This window comes from Carlito syrichta, unplaced genomic scaffold (genome assembly GCF_000164805.1).
Source record: "Carlito syrichta isolate Samal-C Ts95f unplaced genomic scaffold, Tarsius_syrichta-2.0.1 Scaffold109683, whole genome shotgun sequence".
NCBI lineage: Eukaryota > Metazoa > Chordata > Mammalia > Primates > Tarsiidae > Carlito > Carlito syrichta.
Window position 1 is genome coordinate 669,301 of NW_007053779.1, and position 8,950 is coordinate 678,250.

The window sequence follows — 8,950 nt, forward strand, 5'->3', positions numbered from 1 at the left end:
CGCTCTGGCTCCCGCGCCGCTGCCACCTGCCTCCCCCCCTCGCCCGCGGAAGCGCGCCCGGCTTCTGACCCACACCCAGCCTGGGGAGAAATGCTGCTGCTCTCACTCGCCTGCCGCTTCGCCGGAGTTCGAGGTGATCGTGTCTCAAAATGGAACTGGAAAGTTGAGAGTCGCCTCCCTCTTGCCCCAGTGTACTGTGCACAAAAACCAAAACAAAAACCTGTGTGCGCCTCCCCGTCATTGCCGAATAAAAGAGCTAGGAGAATAAGTGGTGGGGAGGAGAGGGCGAGGCGGTGTGGGGAAATAAAACTTTCTCGTGTTTTCTAAAAAGAGATTAAGATCTTTAATAAAGAAATTGAAAATGCCTAGTGGTATCGTAGACTTTAAGGGTGGTATAGCAGGTCTTTGTCTTAAAACAGTCAGTGGAAGATCTAAATAGAAAAATTTGATTACTGGATTAACATATTTAGGAAGACGATCAACATTCGTCTTGTGAAGAGGGTAGGGTTTCTAGAATTTTCCAATACGTTTCCAGTGCCGTGGCTGAGTCCTGGCTACAAAATCCCACAACAAATTACAGCATTTGCTAAAATTTATAGATATAATGTCGCTATCCACACACCCACACAAGTACACACACTCACACCGGGGATTGGACATCTTGTTCATAAAAGAACAGTCTGATAGTTCAGGAAAAATACAAGGTTATTGCTCTCTTTAGAAAACCAAATTGAATAGAACACTAAAAAGATTATGATATAGAGCAACAGTACAGACATGAGGAAATGGCATGATTACCAGGGGGACAAAAATGTCATTTCTATTTTTTATTTTTATGACTTTGCATTTCTCATAGTAATGTTTTGTTCAGATAAACTATCATACTAGAATAGAACCTTGGTTGTCAGTTATCTCCAAAAGTAATTTTAGTTTTCTTGTGCCTCAGATTCTTCAGTCAATTTTTAATGGTGTCTGCTTTTCAAACTTAAGACAGAGAGCTCACAAATCAAACAACTTTATTGAAGTATAATTGACATACAATAAACTACAAGTTTAAGGTGTACAATTTGATACATTTTTTATGTGTATACACCCCTGAAACCAGTTCTATAATTTAAGTATCACCCTCCAAACTTTCCTCTACCCCTTTATAGTTCTTCCTTCACTCTATTCTCATTGCCAGGTAACCCCAGATCTGCTATTTGTCACTACAGAGTAGTTTGCATTTTCTAGAATTTTAGATGAATGGAAGCATATAGTTTGTACTTTTGTCTGGCTCCTTTCACTCAACATAATTGTTTTAAGATTCATCCACAGTGTTGCATTTATCAGTAGTTTGTTTATTTCTGAGTAGTATTCCATTGTATGAATATACCACAGTTTGTTTCATACAAATGTTGAGGGACATTTTCATTGTTTTCACTTTTTAGCTATTAATAATGCTGCTATGAACATTCATGTACAAGTCTTTGTATGAACATTTGCTTTCCTTTCCTCGGGATACATACCTAGGACCTTACCATTAGATTTTTATACCTAACTACATGTATTATAAGGGGAAATAGAGTTTCTGTAATAACATGTAGATAAATGTATGCTCTTTCTGTATTTTTAAGAGTAAACTTAGCAGATTGTGGTGAAAACAGCATAGGACAGGAAGGAAGTTAAGGGACCTACGTATTAGTCTCAGAAGGTAACAATCCTTAATTCAGTTTCCTCATTTATGAGAAAGGTTAGAGTCACAGGGTGATCTCTAAAGCTTCTACCAATTCCAAGATTTATACAGCTCTCAAAAGTAGCAAAGTTCAACTAAAGTGGTTTGATGAAGGTAAACTATCTTCCTCCCAACTTTCTCCAGGGCTTCAAGTTACCTTTATTCCAACCCATGTTACATTTAATGCAGATTGGCTCTTTTTATTTTCAATGGTGACTAGCGGATCACTGCATATATATTATCAAATTACTTAAGATATATTTTTGTTGTGAGAGCTGCCTTTAAAAAAACAATTAAATGTTTGATTCCTGACTTCTTATGATGAAGAGAGCGCCCACCGACTTATAAAAAGGCCTCTGCCAACAATATGGAGCTATTTAAACAAACTGCCTTCGCCTGAAAATAGAATGTCATGCTAGCATTTAAAGTCATGTCTTCAAAGAACACTGAAGAAGATGGTAACATCTTCACACTCTGATGGGTAAAAAAGTGAGTATGATCCCGATATGTTTATAAGTATGCATTAAAAAAACTAGATGTACTTAAGAGACTGGAAGGAGACACTCCCAAAAGTTAATAATAACTAGCCTTAAGCATGAGATTACATAATTATTATTTTTTCCCTTATGCTTTTCTAAATTGTGTACAATGAATCATGCACTTCTTTTTATATTCAGAAAAAGTTCAATAAATACTTTTTAAGCAATTCAGGCATAAAAAGGGCCTCTGAACACAAATTTTACAAATACACAATTTTATAAGATGACTATCTCAAATAAATGAAAAAAAATTTTTTTAATTGGAGTCTCACTGTGTTGCCCAGGCTGAAGTGCAGTGGCACACTCACGGCCACTGCAGCCTCAACTTGCTAAGCCCAGTTGATCCTTCCGCCTGTCTTCCAAGTAGCTGGAATTACAGGTGTGTGCTACCACACCCAGCTAATTTTTTTTTTTTTTTTTTTGTAGAGTCGAAGTCTCACCAGGTTGCCCAGGCTGAGCTTAGGCAATCCTCTCCCCTCGCCCTCCCAAAGCTCTGGGATTACAGGCTTGAGCCACTGTGCCCAGCCAATGAAGACTTTTAAATGGTAAATAGAAACTCCCCCACATCTTGCACATTTGCTAGGACATAGGCATTCAAAAAATAGAGAAAATAGATCAGATGGCTAGAGTGATAGACCGCACAATAGGAAAGGACACAGAAAAGTTAGGAGAGTCCAGATACAGACAAAGGGACACCTGCCACTCTGTAGGGAAGGAGAAATCTCAAGAGGAAGAAGAGACCACTGGAAAGAGGCTTTTTGGTAATCATCCTTGGGGAAACATTCCCAGAGGAAAAACTATCTTGACAACACAGGAATGAGCTGAGAAAATAAAAGAAGGCTGTAAACCTGTCTAGAAGGAATCAGGAAGAGACTGGGGAGAATGTTCTGAGAATGTTCATAAGTCCCTGTCCATGGGAGCAGACTGAGGGTTCTATCAATGTTTGTGGAATGTGAATGATGAGGATCAATGAGCTGGGATACAAGTAAGGGAGCAATGCAGCAAAGGCCTCAAGGGTCTCCTGATGGAAGGTCAGGTGCAAAGTGGGGCAATCTGAGCCCTGATCTATAGGATAATCATAATTCACAACTATGTTTATGAGACTCTTCTATTTATATACCATAGTAAAACATATTTACAAAGCATTCAATATTATAGACATTTATAGACATAATGAAATACATTTTATACCTCTTAACATTTGACTCCTAAATTTGAGGAAAAAATTAATGCCTAAGCTATCTAAGCTCCTTTTCTCCGAACCAACAAGAAATGAGCCCAGAGACTAGATGAGGAGTCCACTGTATTCCCATACAGTGTGGTACTCAAGATCATTCATAGTGCCCTGAGAACAGGTTGTATAAGGCTTCCCAACTCAGTAATGTTACAATTGTAACTTGAAACCCACTATGGTGAGAGTATCTACATCTCCAAAGTCAGCAAAAACTACAACTTAGGGCTTCTCCCCAGAGCCCGTTACTAAGCATTCAATGGCACACCACTGCTCCCATAGTACATTTGTCATTACTGGACTGTCCTCTGTTCTGTCCCCTCACCCCCTTGGCTAAAAGCCTAGGAAGGGCAAGGACCCTTGCTTGTAGTGTTTGCAGTTGTATTCCCAACATCTAGCACATGCCTGGCATACAGTTGGTGCTGAGTACATATTTGTTGAGCCAATCAACCACCCACACAGCGGGTTAGCAAATCACGTGAGCCCCCTTAGCTAACCTGCTCATAAACATCTGGGTGGGCCATCCAGCAGAGGAAGAAAGGGCCAAACACTCCACCACCCCCTCGCAATCATCCTTCATTGGCCAATGTTTGTGGTTTGGTAAAGTTCACTGTCCTTGTTAGGGTTGCCAGATAAAATATAAATTTTGTATGGGCCATACTTATCCCAGAAGTTTTGTTTGTTTGTTTGAAATTCAAATTTAACTGAGCACCCTGTATTTTAATTTGCTAAATCTGGCAACCCTATGACTTTTCAACCAGGCAAAAAATAGTTCAGCACAAAGATACTATGACCTGGCAGTTTCATTCCAAAGAATATGTCCTAGAAGAATTCTTTCTCATATACACAAGGAGATAAGAACAAGAATGTCCACACCACTACTGTTTGTAGTAGTCAAAAACTGGAAACCATCCAAATGTCCAGCAACAAGAGAATGGATAGAGTCATGTATATATTCACACAGTGGGATACTATACAATCATTAAAATGCTCACAAACATAATGCTAATTAAAAAGAACAAGTATGACTATTTTTAAAATATTCAATAACTACTGGGCATGGTAGCTCATGCCTATAATTCCAGCACTTTTGGAGGCCGAGGCAGGAGAATCACTTGAGCCCAAGAGTTTGAGACTAGCCTGGGCAACATAGTCTCTACAGAAAATACAGAGCATGAGCATGGTGGCACGCGTCTGTATTCCCAGCTACTCGAGAGGCTGAGATGGAAGGATTTCCTGAGCCCGGGAGTTCGAAGCTACAGTGTTCCAGGATGGTGCCACTACATTCCAGCCTGGGAGACAGAGTAAGACCCTGTCTCAAAAAACTAAAATATTTAAAAACATTAAAAACTAAATAATATACTGTTCAGTAGTATATATGTGATTAAACCACAAAGAAAAAAAGGGAATGAGAAGCCAAAATCAGAGTGGTTACTTCTGTCAGGGAAAAGAGTGCATGTGATAGGGGGACCCACAGTGATGCCACAGGCATTGCTAAAACTACCTATTAAGTTGGGTGGGAGTACAATGGTATGTTTGTCTTATTCTGTTCCTTTAAACTACAAGTATCTACTACATCTGCTCTTACATGTATGAAATGTTACTTTTCTTTCTTTCTTTTTTTTTGAGTTGGAGTCTCACTCCGTCGCCCAGGCTGAAGTGCAGTGGCACGCAGGCTCACGGCTACCCCTAAGTCGAACTGCTGGACTCCGGCGATCCTTCCGCCTCAGCCTCAGCCTCCAAGTCGCCGGAACTACAGGCACGCTACCACACCCAGCTAATTTTTTTCATTTATTGTAGAGAGGTAGTCTCGCCAAGTTGCCCAGTCTGGTCTCGAACCCTCGGACTCAGGCAATCCACTCACCTTGGCCTCCCAAAGTGCTGAGATTACAGGCTAAGCCACTGAGACAGGCCACTTTTCTTTTTTAAATGAGTGCTAGGCCTTCTTCCTTCTTATTAGAGTGGACTGAGATGCCAACACGACCTCCTCTGCCTGAACTCACCTCCAGATTTTGACTTTCTTCCGTGACCAAATGTATGCACACAGATCAGAGCTCCTAAGATGCCTGCCATCCTCTCAACATGCCACCTCAATAGTCTTTTTGATTAGAGGCTTAGACACTGGATTATGAAGAATTGTCATTTCTTTGAGGTTGTTCTACCTGTGTTGTATGTTTCACAAAGCCACTGCTGGAAGGTTTTGGTTTCCAAATCCTAGTAAAATAGTTCCAGGATTTTGAGCAGTTCCTCTGCTCTTTCTAGCAATGGAAATGTTTTCTCTCAGTGTATCAACCCATTTGGGAAAGAAAGAAAAAAAAAAAGCCTTGATCCATACATAACAAAAACTGGAATTACTAGATTCTCCAAACAGATCTATTTGCCTAAGGGTAAAAAGTTGTAACCAACTTCAGAACAATAACATCCCCTCCCCCAAAGTGCACTAGAACTATCCTCCAAGGACATGAGTATTACCAAATGTTTACAAAAACAAAGTACAACAAGCAAATAGTGCGCATATAGCACATTTTAAAACAACAATGTGCCTCTTAACTTTAAAAAGTAATTAAGAAAACATACAAAACCAATTATAAACTAATGTTACATTTCACTCATCTCAAATTTTACTGATTAAACCAAAATATAAATTCATCACATTAGCGGGGGAAAAACAAAAATTCCCAAAGTCTTACCCTAGACTTTGTTTTTGCAGCATGAATTTTTTGTAGACAAATAAATGGATGTTTCTTTCCATAAAAAAGAATATCAAGCATCCTTGACTTTTAACAATATCTTTCCAACCCCATAGATTAAAGACTTTCAAAATTACTTAATGTTTTCCCAGCAAATAAAAAATAAATGTCAAGCCTTTCTTAATTAGATACATGACAAAAATAAGAAGAGACACATATAACCTTACACATATTTAGGAACTTTGAAACAACACAGGAATGTCAAACACTGATGAGAATTTTTTCCTCCTCTTCCTTCCAAAAAAGCAGTCAAAATGCCACCAAAAAGTAAGAAACGGGTTTCTGAGCTACTAGTGAAATTTTGAAGTATATGTTCAATTCGTAAAAATGTATCTAACTATTCACTTAAATTTTTTTTTTAATTACAAAAGATTACCTGGCATTGTGATTCCAAGTATTATCTCTCTCTCTCTCCCTCTCGGTCTCTCTTTTTTTTTTTTTAAGTCAGAGTCTCACTCTGTCACCACCGTGCAACGGCTTGCGCACGGCCACCACAGCCTCCACTTACTGGGCTCAGGTGATCCTTCTGCCTCAGCCTTCCAAGCAGCTGGAACCACAGGCATGTGCCACCATGCCCGACTAATGTTTTTGATTTATTGTAGAGGCAAAGTCTTGCCATGTTGCTCAGGCTGGTCTCAAACCCCTGAGCTCAGGCAATTCTCTCACCTCTGCCTCCCAAAGTGCTGGGAATACAGGCTTGAGCCACCGTGCCCGGCCCTCTCTGTCTCTTAAAGGAAAATTAATGTGTTGTTATAATTGCTTAATGAGAAAATAAAAAGTATTTTTTAAAAAAACTTCTTGCCAGGCAGGGTGGCTCACACCTATAATCTAAGCAGCTTGGGAAAATTTAGGCAGGAGGATCACTTGTGGCCAAGAGTTCAAAACCAGCCCAGGCAACACAGCAAGATCCTATCTCTACAGAAAATATGAAAATTAGCTAGGCATGATGGTGTGTTGTCTGTAGTCCTAGCAACTCAGGATGCTAAGGCAGGAGGATCACTTGAGCCCAGGAGTTTAAGGCTGCAGTGAGCTGATCTGGCCACTGCACTCCAGCCTGGGAGACAGAATGAGACCCTGTCGCAAATAAAAAATAAATTAAATAAACAAACAAAATTGTTGTCAATATGAGAGAAAATGAATGAATGGTGGTTTCTTATGGGAAGGATAGAAGAAAACAGTGTCTTAAAAACAGTAAACATTCAGTGAAATTCCTAAAATTGCCATTATGAGAAAGTCCTCAATTAAATATTTATCTATTAAACTATTGTTCACTTGGGACACTTAGTAAAGAAAGTTGTTTGGGAAAGGCTTATAACCTGTATAGCCGTCAGTTTTGAGAATAGTTATTAACAAATAAACATTTTTCAGGAAATACTTGTTGAGCACCTACCCTGGGTAGAGCAGTTTGCCAGGTCCTGTGGGAGTGCAGAGGTGAGTCAGATATGGAGCTGAGGTGATGAGGAAAGAATTACCAGGCAAGTGACAGCCATCCAAAGTAGATTATCCATGTCAGAAATGAAGTGTAGATAAATGGATGGGAGGTAGAAAAGATCTCATCCGAGCTTTCTAAATGAAGAGCAATTTCAGCTGGGCCTTGAAGTACAGTGTTCTTAATTAATATGTATAACCATTATATATCCATAATATTTTGAAATTTTAAAACATTAAGTATTCCAATATTTTATTTTCAAGATTCAATAATTCTCAGCTTACCCATTAGAGACTAAATCCATTCCAAATACTAACTTTAGACTATTTTTTTTATTATATCTTGTTTCATATAGTCTTGCACTCCTAGTTCAATTTTTGCTCTCTCTCTCTCTCTCTCTCTTTCTCTTTCTTGTTTAGAGGGCTCAGCACACTTTCAGATCCCTCCTAGAACTACATCTTTTAATTTACCATAGGCTCCTCCTTGATCTATGGACTAAAGATGGGATGAATTAGGAGAGGGCAGAGACAGTAGTACCAAAATGTAATTTTCCTTCCAGAAACCAAGTCACCTTCTACTTGAAATACAGAAAATAAATCTCCTAATTTAGCAAAATAAAGCATTAGTTTCACTGGCAATCAACTAAAAAGCATATCAGGATCATTCTTCCAAGGATTTGACACAATTCAATGAATCATAAAATCATGAATCACTGAATCATATAAAGAACTCATGATTTGGAATACAGGGGTTGGAAAGAGTTGGTGGAGATGTCTAAAACAGACTTTAGCTACAGGTATAAGTTAAAATAAACACTAGTAGGGAAACCTCTTTCAGATCCCCTCCCACTATGGGAGCTTTTCTGTCTTCTTAATAAATCTGACTTTATAAATAAATAAATAACAATAAACACTAGTAAAGAAAGATGAATTAATGCTAAGTCCAAAATGCTAACAGAACTATCATAACAATTTAGTTATATCCAGACTTTATTTATAATGATAGTATGTCTTTTGGAAGAAATTTAGCAATATGTATTAAGGATTTTTTTTTTTTTTTTTTTGAGTTGGAGTCTCACTCTGTCACCCAGACTGGAGTGTAGTGGCATGCTCGCGGCCACGGCAACCTCGACCTGCTGGGCTCAGGTGATCCTGAGCCAACCAAGTAGCTGCAACTACAGGCGCACGTTACCATACACGACTGATTTTTTTTAATTTATTGTAGAGAGAAGGTCTCATCAAGTTGCCCAGGCTGGTCTTGAACCCCTGGGCTCAGGCAATCCTCTCT